This window comes from Ascaphus truei, chromosome 20, assembly GCF_040206685.1.
Source record: "Ascaphus truei isolate aAscTru1 chromosome 20, aAscTru1.hap1, whole genome shotgun sequence".
NCBI classification, from domain to species: domain Eukaryota; kingdom Metazoa; phylum Chordata; class Amphibia; order Anura; family Ascaphidae; genus Ascaphus; species Ascaphus truei.
Window position 1 is genome coordinate 17759580 of NC_134502.1, and position 14224 is coordinate 17773803.

Here is a 14224-nt window from a genome sequence, read left to right on the forward strand (position 1 = left end):
GATAATGTCCTTATTTGTAATAAGTCTAACATGTTCCATCACACGTACCTTCAGACTTCTTGTAGTCCTTCCTACGTACTGCTTACCATAGCCGCAGGTGACTAGGTAGATAACGTATGAGGACTTGCAATTGATGAAACTTCGTATAAGAAAAACTTCTTTAGTAACTGTACTTTCACAAGTCTTAGATGGTAGTATCAGATGACAGATTTTACACGAGCCACATCTATATGGCCCTTTTGTTAGTTGCTTAACTTTACTCGTATCTGATACAAACAGACTGGGTGATAAAGAATTGGAGATGGTTTTAGCCTTTCTAAATACAATTTTAGTGGTTGGTGGTAGGTCCTGCCCCAAAATAGGATCCTGGCACAGGATGTCCCAGTGTTTCTCTAGGAACAGTCAAATATCCTGTGCCGGTGGACTGAATGTAGTAATGAACAACGGACTCTCTGGTTTTGAGGCCCTTCTTGGTTTCCTACATAACAATTGATTCCTATCCATTTCTTCCACCTCCCTCCGTGCCTGTATAAGATCAGAAGACCTGTAGCCCCTTGCAATGAACTTATTGTGCAGATCATCTGATTGTCTATGAACGTCTTCATCCTGGGAACAATTACGTTTAACCCTCATGAATTGCCCCTTTGGTATTCGTTTAATGAGGGACCTGGGGTGGCAGCTATCCGCTCTTAAGTAAGTGTTACGTGAGTTCTCTTTACGGAAAATATCCGTATGAATATTTAAAGAGAGATCCACATAAAGTAACAAATCCAAATATTTTAAATGTTGATAATCATAAGTGAAAGTGAATTTAAGACCATAATCATTGGTATTGAGTGATTCTATAAATAATAAAAGTGTCGTGACATCACCCTCCCAAATAAAAATAAGGTTGTCAATAAAACATTGATAAAAGATAATGTGATCCCTAAAGGTGTTCCTATCTCCAAACACGTGGAATGACTCCCACCATCCCATGAACAAGTTAGCATAGGATGGGGCAAAGCTGGTACCCATAGTCGTTCCACGTGTCTGGAGATAGTGAACACCATCAAACATAAAATAATTGTGTGTTAACAAAAAGTGAATAGAATCTAGAATAATGGTGACTTGTGAAGGTGATAAATCAGATAGTTCCAAAAGGTGTTGTGACGCTGCCATCCCCAGGTGATGCTCAATTATAGTACAACGGGATGTGACATCAATAGACAACCAGACATAATTCGATTTCCATGATATATCCTTGATTTGATTAATTAAATCTGCACTCTCCAAAACATTGAATGGGAACGACCTCGCTAGGGACTGCACGTACCTTGACAGACCATCTCCAAAAGATCCAATACTAGAGACAATAGGCCTCCCAGGAGGGGAGACCAATGTCTTATGGATCTTTGGGAGATGGTGGAACAAGGTCGTGGACGGAAAGGGATTATAAAGGAAATCCGTCTCATTAGCATCCAAAACACCCAGTATACTTCCTACCTCAAGGAGTGCTCTCAGATCAGACATAAAGGAAAGAGTGGGGTCAGAGGGAAGTACAGCATAGGAGAGAGTATCACTGAGTTGACGTAAAGCCTCCTTGTGGTAGTCACTCCTATGCTGCACCACCACCGCCCCACCCTTATCTGCATTCTTAATTACCAATTGTTTATTGGCTTTCAAAATATTCAAGGTTTTAGTTTCTCCCACAGTTACATTTTTGTTTAGGGGGTTGTTTGATCTTGTACAGAATGTATACCCTGTGGCGAGAATTGATATATCTCTTTGTACCATTTTTTCAAAGGTAGCAATTGCATTACCCTTAACAAAAGTGGGATACAAATTAGATTTCCTCTTAAACCCAGAGGCCTTTCTTCCAAGGAAGTTTTGGGGGTCAATTTGTGAGTTCTGCTCTTGCAGCAACTCGTTCATGTCCTGTAAATGACAACAATCCTTGAATGAGAAGTTGTTCTCAATGGCATCAGTATTGCATACATTAGTAATAGAATTATATAAACCATCATTAAAATTATCAGGTACACCAACATCATCACTATTATCAACCTTAGATATAGGAGAACCCCCCTTCTTGAAGAATTTGTTAAGAGTTAGCTTCCGGACGAATTTATGCAAGTCCACCACCGTATCAAAAAGATTAAAGTTGGAAACTGGGGCGAACTTAAGTACTTTACCAAGAAGGGATCTTCATCACAAAGCTCTATATTAGAGATATTAATGACCCCCGAGTCATCTAGTTGCTTTTCTTCCTCTTGTATGAGGACCCTTTTGGATCCCCTCCAACTGCCCCGTCTTGTCCTCTATCGTTTCCAACTTCTTGGAAATACCAATAGAATTTGAGTTTAAACCCCCCCCCTCCAAAAACAGTGCGATCACCTGTAAGAGCTGTACAGGAAGATGCAGAGGAAGATGCAGGGAGATCGCCTGTAAGAGCTGTGCAGGGAGATGCACCTCTCTCTGTGTAGGGAGATCGCCTGTAAGAGCTGTGCAGGGAGATGCTAACTTCTACTTTTCCGTGAGAAACAGATATCTGTCCTTCACAACCTAACGTCTACTGTTCCATGAGAAACAGATATCCGTCCTTCGCAAACCTAACTTCTACTTTTCCATGAGAAACAGATATCCGTCCTTCACAACCTAACTTCTACTTTTCCATGAGAAACAGATATCTGTCCTTCGCAACCTAACTTCTACTTTTCCATGAGAAACAGATATCCGTCCTTCACAACCTAACTTCTACTGTTCCATGAGAAACAGATATCCGTCCTTCACACCTAACTTCTACTTTTCCATGAGAAACAGATATCCGTCCTTCACACCTAACTTCTACTTTTCCATGAGAAACAGATATCCGTCCTTCACAAGCTAACTTCTACTTTTCCATGAGAAACAGATATCCGTCCTTCACAACCTAACTTCTACTTTTCCATGAGAAACAGATATCCGTCCTTCACAAGCTAACTTCTACTTTTCCATGAGAAACAGATATCCATCCTTCGCAACCTGACTTCTACTTTTCCATGAGAAACAGATATGCGTCCTTCACAACCTAACTTCTTCTTTTCCATGAGAAACAGATATCCGTCCTTCAAACCTAACTTCTACTTTTCCGTGAGAAACAGATATTCGTCCTTCCCAACCCAACTTCTACTTTTCCGTGAGAAACAGAAATCCGTCCTTCACAACCTAACTTCTACTTTTCCATGAGAAACAGATATCCGTCCTTCACAACCTAACTTCTACTTTTCCATGAGAAACAGATATCCGTCCTTCACAACCTAACTTCTACTTTTCCATGAGAAACAGATATCCGTCCTTCACAACCTAACTTCTACTTTTCCGTGAGAAACAGATATCCGTCCTTCGCAACCTAACTTCTACTTTTCCGTGAGAAACAGAAATCCGTCCTTCGCAACCTAACTTCTACTTTTCCATGAGAAACAGATATCCGTCCTTCACAACCTAACTTCTACTTTTCCATGAGAAACAGATATCCGTCCTTCGCAACCTAACTTCTACTTTTCCATGAGAAACAGATATCCGTCCTTCGCAACCTGACTTCTACTGTTCCATGAGAAACAGATATCCGTCCTTCACAAGCTAACTTCTACTTTTCCATGAGAAACAGATATCCGTCCTTCACCACCTAACTTCTACTGTTCCATGAGAAACAGATATCCGTCCTGCACAAGCTAACTTCTACTTTTCCATGAGAAACAGATATCCGTCCTTCACAAGCTAACTTCTACTTTTCCATGAGAAACAGATATCCGTCCTTCACACCTAACTTCTACTTTTCCATGAGAAACAGATATCCGTCCTTCCCAACCTAACTTCAACTTTTCCATGAGAACCAGATATCCGTCCTTCACAACCTAACTTCTACTTTTCCATGAGAACCAGATATCCGTCCTTCACAAGCTAACTTCTACTTTTCTATGGTAAACAGATATCCGTCCTTCGCAACCTGACTTCTACTTTTCCATGAGAAACAGATATCCGTCCTTCACAAGCTAACTTCTACTTTTCCATGAGAAACAGATATCCGTCCTTCGCAACCTAACTTCTACTTTTCCATGAGAAACAGATATCCGTCCTTCGCAACTTAACCTCTACTTTTCCATGAGAAATAGATATCCGTCCTTCACAACCTAACTTCTACTTTTCCATGAGAAACAGATAGTGTCTGAGTGCTAGTGTAATGAGTATAATACCCAGGCGCAGGTCTCTGCAACAGAGTATCAGTTCTCAGATAGTTGCGGTGTCGATCACTGATCTGCACATGTATGGAAGATTGGCTAAGCCGACGCACGCGTTTCACGTATCATGCTTCATCAGGGCATGCAAATCTGAGTGCCACAATACTGGGGATTACATTTTCTTCTTCATCAGACTTTGAATTTAACTGCCCAGTTGAGAACCTTATCATACAAGGTCTCTCTACTATCCGAGACTTTAGCCCGGTTCCTCCATTTTAATAGACTCTTTTGTACAGCGGGTTTGCTCACCCTGACCACGGACCGGTTCAAAATAGCACACCCTAAATGGTCATCGGCACTGATATAAAGACACGATCTATGCCGATGCAGGGGACAGTGTACAATGATACCATCTTTTATCATTGTGTCATTCCTGCATTAATAGTGTGTCACGTTTCACACCTGAATTCTCTGATATATTATTATTGATCAGTGTTTGATTCTAGTGCAGTGCACCTTACTGCTACTAGAACCGGCCACACAGATGCTTATACAGTGTGTTTCACATTATCTGTGATTAGGGTTACTGACCCGACAAGCGCCATTAATGTACTACACTGCCCAGTGAGCGGACATTTCTGATTGCCGCACCCCCGGTTCAACTGAGAACTAGCGCATGTCTTTAGTCAATAGCATAGATTTGTTTTTAGGTATTATCCATTTAGTATGTGATCTCTGCACCATTCACTGGTCTGTTCTTAAAGAGAGCGTTAGCACACACCACCCTGCTCTTCAAACGGGCGTTTTCGTTTGACAGAATCTCTGACCTATCTAGTAACGCTGAGCGTTCCTTGCTTGCCAGCTACACCAGCTTATCCTTCTGCATCGTTGTACACTAGAGTCTATTGTCCATGTTATCAGGCATGTGTGACATCCCGATATGAGCACCCTTGATATAACACAGGTACCATCACATCTGTTATTATTGTGACAGTATTTTGGTCTGGGCTATCATACTACATTCATACAGCCAGACATACACACCTGATCTAACCCACGGCCTCCTTGCCATCTCTTCCCCTGCAAATGGTGTTAACCTTTTCATTTAACACTGATTAACCTTAAAACTCGCCCCACAAATCAAGCATCCCAATAGCCGGCACTCATGGCTATTGTCCCACAGTCACTTATACCACCCATTGTGGCCAAGCACACCCATCTACAGCACTTATTCCCTCACCTGCTGTCTCTGCAAGTTTTCCCTCAAACCTCTTAGATTGTAAGCTCTGCGGGGCAGGGATTTCCTTTCCCATTGTCTGATTTTTGCTGCACTTATTGTATTTTTAAAATTCCCTGTACTGTATTCTTTGTGAAGCGCTGAGTACACTTTTGGCGCTACATAAATAAAGACATACAATACAATACATTCGGGACGCCACAGACACCATAGGTGGTTTCATTCTGACTATCTTACCTCATGGGAACCATGATCAGGTTTGCCTATTCAGACAGCACATTCAGAGTATTCTACATACATCTAGTATCACCCACCGGGTCTTTGCGAGGAACATGCTTTTCCTCAGTCTTTTAGCCTATTTGGCTTATTAGCCTACCCTTTGCTTGATTAGCATCAGGTTATTACACCTTATACTTCAATTAGCATTAGATCGAGAACACTCATATAGCTGTCACACATCGGTCATAGTCACCTATCTTTGGTGTTGTGTTTTAAAGCCCTATATTTTATATTCGTTTTGGTAATAAAGTATTTGAAAGATTCCAATGATCACATTTGGTGTTAAGAGTGCTCGCTTCTAGGTTTTCTGTTCTTGTGTATGTATATCAACCCTACCTAGAGAGCACCTCACCGCTCATACATTTTTTGCAGTAGCAGGGTACCTATAGTCTCCCCCCCCCCCCCCACTTGGAAACCCAGAGGTTGAACCCAGATACCCTCAATCCTATAGAACTAAAAAAAAAAACTGGGCCTGGTCAGCGGTGAGGCCGGCAATAAAAACAATTCTTGTATTTTTAACGCAATTTGCAAGTTAAAATTAACCTCTGATGTTCCAGATTGATTAAAATACTTAATACTTCATAATATTAGCGTGACACCTTTAGTGACATATTACTGTATATACACATCCCATATATAACTCTACTGAAAGATTACTGTAGATATACATTCCATATACCCGCGCTGACAGATTACTGTATATACACATCCTATATACCCATACTGACAGATTACTGTATATACTATACATATCCTGTATACCCTACTGACAGATAACATTATACAGTATACACATCCTATATACCCCTACTGACAGATTACATTATATACACATCCTATATACCCCTACTGACAGATTACTGTATATACACATCCTATATACCCCTACTGACAGATTACTGTATATACACATCCTATATACCCCTACTGACAGATTACTGTATATACACATCCTATATACCCCTACTGACAGATCACTGTATATACACATCCTATATACCCCTACTGACAGATTACTGTATATACACATCCTATATAGCTGTACTGACAGATTACTGTATATACACATCTTATATACCTGTAATGAGTATTTATAGCAGAGATATTTTTCCTTATAGATACCCCATGCATCATACTGTACCTCCCCTTGTCACATCAGGAGGTGACACTAACCCTCTCTGTTTTTGTTACAGGTCTCACTGTCACTTTGAGGAGTCAAAAAGACAACATGGATTGTCAACCTCCACACACCAGTAATTGTCATTCTGTCACCCTGCGGTGGGAGGGACAGACTCCATGTCCCATAGCTCCCTCCTGTCTGTGTCACTGTGTCACCCTGCGGTGGGAGGGACAGACTCCATGTTCCATAGCTCCCTCCTGTCTGTGTCACTGTGTCACCCTGCGGGGGGAGGGACAGACTGCATGTCCCATAGCGTCCTCCTGTCTGTGTCACTGTGTCACCTTGAGGTGGGAGGGACAGACTCCATGTCCCATAGCTCCCTCCTATCTGTGTCACTGTGTCACCCTGCGGTGGGAGGGACAGACTCCATGTCCCATAGCTTCCTCCTGTCTGTGTCACTGTGTCACCCTGTGTGGGGAGGGACAGACTCCATGTCCCATAGCTCCCTCCTGTCTGTGTCACTGTGTCACCCTGTGTGGGGAAGGACAGACTCCATGTCCCATAGCTTCCTCCTGTCTGTGTCACTGTGTCACCCTGTGTGGGGAGGGACAGACTCCATGTCCCATAGCTCCCTCATGTCTGTGTCACTGTGTCACCCTGTGTGGGGAGGGAGAGACTCCATGTCCCATAGCTCCCTCCTGTCTGTGTCACTGTGTCTCCCTGCGGGGGGAGGGACAGACTCCATGTGTCACTGTGTCACCCTGCAGTGGGAGAGACAGACTCCATGTGTCACTGTGTCACCCTGCGGTGGGAGGGACAGACTCCATGTGTCACTGTGTCACCCTGCAGTGGGAGAGACAGACTCCATGTGTCACTGTGTCACCCTGCGGTGGGAGGGACAGACTCCATGTGTCACTGTGTCACCCTGCAGTGGGAGGGACAGACTCCATGTCCCATAGCTCCCTTCTGTCTGTGTCACTGTGTCACCCTGTGGTGGGAGGGAGAGACTCCATGTCCCATAGCTCCCTACTGTCTGTGTCACCTTGTCACCCTGCGGGGGGAGGGACAGACTCCATGTGTCACTGTGTCACCCTGCAGTGGGAGAGACAGACTCCATGTGTCACTGTGTCACCCTGCGGGGGGAGGGACAGACTCCATGTGTCACTGTGTCACCCTGCAGTGGGAGAGACAGACTCCATGTGTCACTGTGTCACCCTGCGGGGGGAGGGACAGACTCCATGTGTCACTGTGTCACCCTGCGGGGGGAGGGACAGACTCCATGTGTCACTGTGTCACCCTGCAGATGGATCAGTGTGTGGTGGTAATTGGATCTGTCCAAGTGATGATGATTGCTCTGGTAATAAGTCGAGATGTCACTGTCGGAAAGGATATGTTACAGTGGGATCAGGAAGAGAGACCTTTTGTGATGGTGAGTGTGTCAGTGTGTATGAGTCTCAGTGTGTGTCACTGTGTGTGTCATCCTGTGTCTGTCACTCTGTGTCACTATGTGTATATCACTGTGTGTGTCACTTTGTGTATATTACTGTATGTGCCATCCTGTGTATGTCACTCTGTGTGTGTGTCGCTATGTGCATATCAGTGTGTGTGTCATCCTGTGTATATCAGTGTGTGTGTCATCCTGTGTATATCAGTGTGTGTCATCCTGTGTATATCAGTGTGTGTGTCATCCTGTGTATATCAGTGTGTGTCATCCTGTGTATATCACTATGTGTGTCATCCTGTGTATATCACTATGTGTGTCATCCTGTGTATATCACTGTGTGTGTCATCCTGTGTATATTACTGTGTGTGTCACTTTGTGTATATTACTGTGTGTGTCACTTTGTGTATATTACTGTGTGTGTCACTTTGTGTATATTACTGTGTGTCACTATGTGTATATTACTGTGTGTCATCCTGTGTCTGTCACTCTTTGTATCACTTTGTGTATATTATTGTGTGTCACTTTGTGTATATTACAGTGTGTGTCACTGTGTATATAACTGTGTGTCACTATGTGTATATTACTGTGTGTGTCACTGTGTATATAACTGTGTGTCACTATGTGTATATTACTGTGTGTGTCACTATGTGTATATTACTGTGTGTGTCACTGTGTATAGAACTGTGTGTCACTATGTGTATATTACTGTGTGTGTCACTGTGTATAGAACTGTGTGTCACTATGTGTATATTACTCTGTGTGTCACTGTGTATATAACTGTGTGTCACTATGTGTATATTACTGTGTGTGTCACTGTGTATATAACTGTGTGTCACTATGTGTATATTACTGTGTGTGTCACTGTGTATAAATATAACTGTGTGTCACTATGTGTATATTACTGTGTGTGTCACTGTGTATATAACTGTGTGTCACTATGTGTATATTACTGTGTGTGTCACTGTGTATATAACTGTGTGTCACTATGTGTATATTACTGTGTGTGTCACTGTGTATATAACTGTGTGTCACTATGTGTATATTACTGTGTGTGTCACTGTGTATATCACTGTGTCACTACAGGCATACCCCGCATTAACGTACGCAATGGGACCGGAGCATGTATGTAAAGCGAAAATGTACTTAAAGTGAAGCACTCCCTTTTCCCCCACTTATCGATGCATGTACTGTACTGCAATCGTCATATACGTGCATAACTGATGTAAATAACGCATTTGTAACAGGCTCTATAGTCTCCCCGCTTGCGCACAGCTTCAGTACAGGTAGGGAGCTGGTAATGCTGTTCAGGACGTGCTGACAGGCGCATGCGTGAGCTGCTGTTTTCGCCTACTGTGCGATATGTCCTTACTCGTGAGTGTACTTAAAGTGAGTGTCCTTAAACCGGGGTATGCCTGTATGTGTATATTACTGTGTGTGTCACTGTGTATATAACTGTGTGTCACTATGTGTATATTACTGTGTATATCACTGTGTGTGTCACTTTGTGTATATTACTGTGTGTCACTTTGTCTATATAACTGTGTTTCATGTGTGTGTCACTGTGTATATAACTGTGTGTCACTATGTGTATATTACTGTGTGTGTCACTGTGTATAAAACTGTGTGTCACTATGTGCATATTACTGTGTGTGTCACTGTGTATATTACTGTGTGTGTCACTGTGTATATAACTGTGTGTCACTATGTGTATATTACTGTGTGTGTCACTGTGTATATAACTGTGTGTCACTATGTGTATATTACTGTGTGTGTCACTGTGTATATAACTGTGTGTCACTATGTGTATATTACTGTGTGTGTCACTGTGTATATAACTGTGTGTCACTATGTGTATATTACTGTGTGTGTCACTGTGTATATCACTGTGTGTGTCACTGTGTATATCACTGTGTGTGTCACTTTGTGTATATTACTGTGTGTCACTTTGTCTATATTACTGTGTTTCATGTGTGTGTCACTGTGTATATAACTGTGTGTCACTATGTGTATATTACTGTGTGTGTCACTGTGTATAAAACTGTGTGTCACTATGTGTATATTACTGTGTCTGTCACTGTGTATATAACTGTGTGTCACTATGTGTATATTACTGTGTGTGTCACTATGTGTATATTACTGTGTGTGTCACTGTGTATATAACTGTGTCACTATGTGTATATTACTGTGTGTGTCACTGTGTATATAACTGTGTGTCACTATGTGTATATTACTGTGTGTGTCACTGTGTATATAACTGTGTGTCACTATGTGTATATTACTGTGTGTGTCACTGTGTATATAACTGTGTGTCACTATGTGTATATTACTGTGTGTGTCACTGTGTATAAAACTGTGTGTCACTATGTGTATATTACTGTGTGTGTCACTGTGTATATAACTGTGTGTCACTATGTGTATATTACTGTGTGTGTCACTATGTGTATATTACTGTGTGTGTAACTGTGTATATAACTGTGTGTCACTATGTGTATATTACTGTGTGTGTCACTGTGTATATAACTGTGTGTGTCACTTTGTGTATATTACTGTGTGTCACTTTGTCTATATAACTGTGTTTCATGTGTGTGTCACTGTGTATATAACTGTGTGTCACTATGTGTATATTACTGTGTGTGTCACTGTGTATATAACTGTGTGTCACTATGTGTATATTACTGTGTGTGTCACTGTGTATATAACTGTGTGTCACTATGTGTATATTACTGTGTGTGTCACTGTGTATAAAACTGTGTGTCACTATGTGCATATTACTGTGTGTGTCACTGTGTATATTACTGTGTGTGTCACTGTGTATATAACTGTGTGTCACTATGTGTATATTACTGTGTGTGTCACTGTGTATATAACTGTGTGTCACTATGTGTATATTACTGTGTGTGTCACTGTGTATATAACTGTGTGTCACTATGTGTATATTACTGTGTGTGTCACTGTGTATATAACTGTGTGTCACTATGTGTATATTACTGTGTGTGTCACTGTGTATATCACTGTGTGTGTCACTGTGTATATCACTGTGTGTGTCACTTTGTGTATATTACTGTGTGTCACTTTGTCTATATTACTGTGTTTCATGTGTGTGTCACTGTGTATATAACTGTGTGTCACTATGTGTATATTACTGTGTGTGTCACTGTGTATAAAACTGTGTGTCACTATGTGTATATTACTGTGTGTGTCACTGTGTATATAACTGTGTGTCACTATGTGTATATTACTGTGTGTGTCACTATGTGTATATTACTGTGTGTGTCACTGTGTATATAACTGTGTCACTATGTGTATATAACTGTGTGTCACTATGTGTATATTACTGTGTGTGTCACTGTGTATATCACTGTGTCACTATGTGTATATTACTGTGTGTGTCACTGTGTATATAACTGTGTGTCACTATGTGTATATTACTGTGTGTGTCACTGTGTATATAACTGTGTGTCACTATGTGTATATTACTGTGTGTGTCACTGTGTATATAACTGTGTGTCACTGTGTATATTACTGTGTGTGTCACTGTGTATATAACTGTGTGTCACTATGTGTATATTACTGTGTGTGTCACTGTGTATATAACTGTGTGTCACTATGTGTATATTACTGTGTGTGTCACTGTGTATATAACTGTGTGTCACTGTGTATATTACTGTGTGTGTCACTGTGTATATAACTGTGTGTCACTATGTGTATATTACTGTGTGTGTCACTGTGTATATAACTGTGTGTCACTATGTGTATATTACTGTGTGTGTCACTGTGTATAAATATAACTGTGTGTCACTATGTGTATATTACTGTGTGTGTCACTGTGTATATAACTGTGTATCACTATGTGTATATTACTGTGTGTGTCACTGTGTATATAACTGTGTGTCACTATGCGTATATTACTGTGTGTCACTGTGTATATAACTGTGTGTCACTATGTGTATATTACTGTGTGTGTCACTGTGTATATAACTGTGTGTCACTATGCGTATATTACTGTGTGTCACTGTGTATATAACTGTGTGTCACTATGTGTATATCACTGTGTGTGTCACTGTGTATATAACTGTGTGTCACTATGTGTATATTACTGTGTGTGTCACTGTGTATAAATATAACTGTGTGTCACTATGTGTATATTACTGTGTGTGTCACTGTGTATATAACTGTGTGTCACTATGTGTATATTACTGTGTGTGTCACTATGTGTATATTACTGTGTGTGTCACTGTGTATATTACTGTGTGTGTCACTGTGTATATAACTGTGTGTCACTATGTGTATATTACTGTGTGTGTCACTGTGTATATAACTGTGTGTCACTATGTGTATATTACTGTGTGTGTCACTGTGTATATAACTGTGTGTCACTATGTGTATATTACTGTGTGTGTCACTGTGTATATAACTGTGTGTCACTATGTGTATATTACTGTGTGTGTCACTGTGTATATAACTGTGTGTCACTATGCGTATATCACTGTGTGTGTCACTGTGTATATCACCCTTTATGTGTATTTTTATTTATAGCACTAGCCAGGTAGCCAGCGCTTTACAACATTACAATACAGGGATAGAATAATACAGATGGGATAAGTGCATCAAGATATAAATGTAACATTGGGTGAGCACAGTCCCTGCCCCGAAGAGCTTACAATCTAACCGCTGTGTAGGGTGACTAACACAAAGAATAGGGGTAAATGGGAGTGCATTAGTAAGTGTGTGTATAAGAGGACACTGCAGCTAAGTGTATACTGAAGCTAGTGAGCAGCCGTCATCCAGGCTATTTACACCAGTGGTGGCAGCAGGATATACACCAAGGGCTATAATAATATGTAACCCCTCCCTATAACTCCTATTACCACATATAAGCACGTTGTAACCACATCTCTTTCTCTCTCTCTCCCTCTCACTCTTCTCCCCTCCACCCTCTCTCTCACTGTCCTCCCCTCCTCTCTCTCACTGTCCTCCCCTCCTCTCTCTCACTGTCCTCCCCTCCTCTCTCTCTCTCACTCACTGTTTTCTCTCAGTGTTCTCTCTCTCCCTCTCTCACTCACTGTTCTCTCTCACTGATTTATCTCTCTCTCTTGCTCTCTCTTTCACTGTTCTCTCTCACTCACTGTGCTCTCTCTCTCTCTTTCACTGTTCTCCCTCCCTCACACTCACAAGGGACGCACATAATCTATTCATATATAACCCCTTCCTATAACTTCTATTACCCCATATAACCAAGTTGTAAACACCTCACTTTCTCTCTCTCTCTCTCTTCTCTCATACGCCCTCTCTCTCACTGTTGTCTCTCTCTCAGTGTTCTCTCTCTCATTGTTCTCTCTCTCTCTCACTGTTGTCTCTCTCTCAGTGTTCTCCCTCTCATTGTTCTCTCTCTCTCTCACTGTTGTCTCTCTCTCAGTGTTCTCTCTCTCATTGTTCTCTCTCTCTCTCACTGTTGTCTCTCTCTCAGTGTTCTCCCTCTCATTGTTCTCTCTCTCTCTCTCTCACTGTTGTCTCTCTCTCAGTGTTCTCCCTCTCATTGTTCTCTCTCTCTCTCACTGTTGTCTCTCTCTCAGTGTTCTCCCTCTCATTGTTCTCTCTCTCTCTCTCTCACTGTTGTCTCTCTCTCAGTGTTCTCCCTCTCATTGTTCTCTCTCTCTCTCACTGTTGTCTCTCTCTCAGTGTTCTCCCTCTCATTGTTCTCTCTCTCTCTCTCAGGCTGAGTCCCCTCGGGGGCGGTCCCCGCTTAGCGCGCTTACCTTCTGCAATGTAGATCCTCACATCCGCTCTCACGCTGTGCGCGCGCTCACGCGCTCCTAAGCTTTGGGCTTGGGGAGACAGCCGAGCTATACTTTTGTGCTGGGAGCAGGGTCATGTGACATGGTCATGTGACAAATGGGAAGAGAGGGTGTGTTTTACTGTCACACAAAACACCAACACTGAATTTA

The 14224-nt window shown here is 41.8% G+C and overlaps 1 protein-coding gene across 3 annotated transcripts in view; it reads left to right on the top strand.

Annotated features, from left to right (window-relative positions):
* ADGRE5 (adhesion G protein-coupled receptor E5) overlaps positions 1-14224 on the top strand; it is a 97738-nt gene that overhangs the window by 11437 nt on the left and 72077 nt on the right. For all 3 annotated transcript variants that reach the window (XM_075577357.1, XM_075577359.1, XM_075577358.1), the window contains exons 2-3: positions 6909-6968; positions 8139-8264. The gene's annotated coding sequence lies outside the window, so the exon portion shown is untranslated. The remainder of the gene's footprint in view (positions 1-6908; positions 6969-8138; positions 8265-14224) is intronic.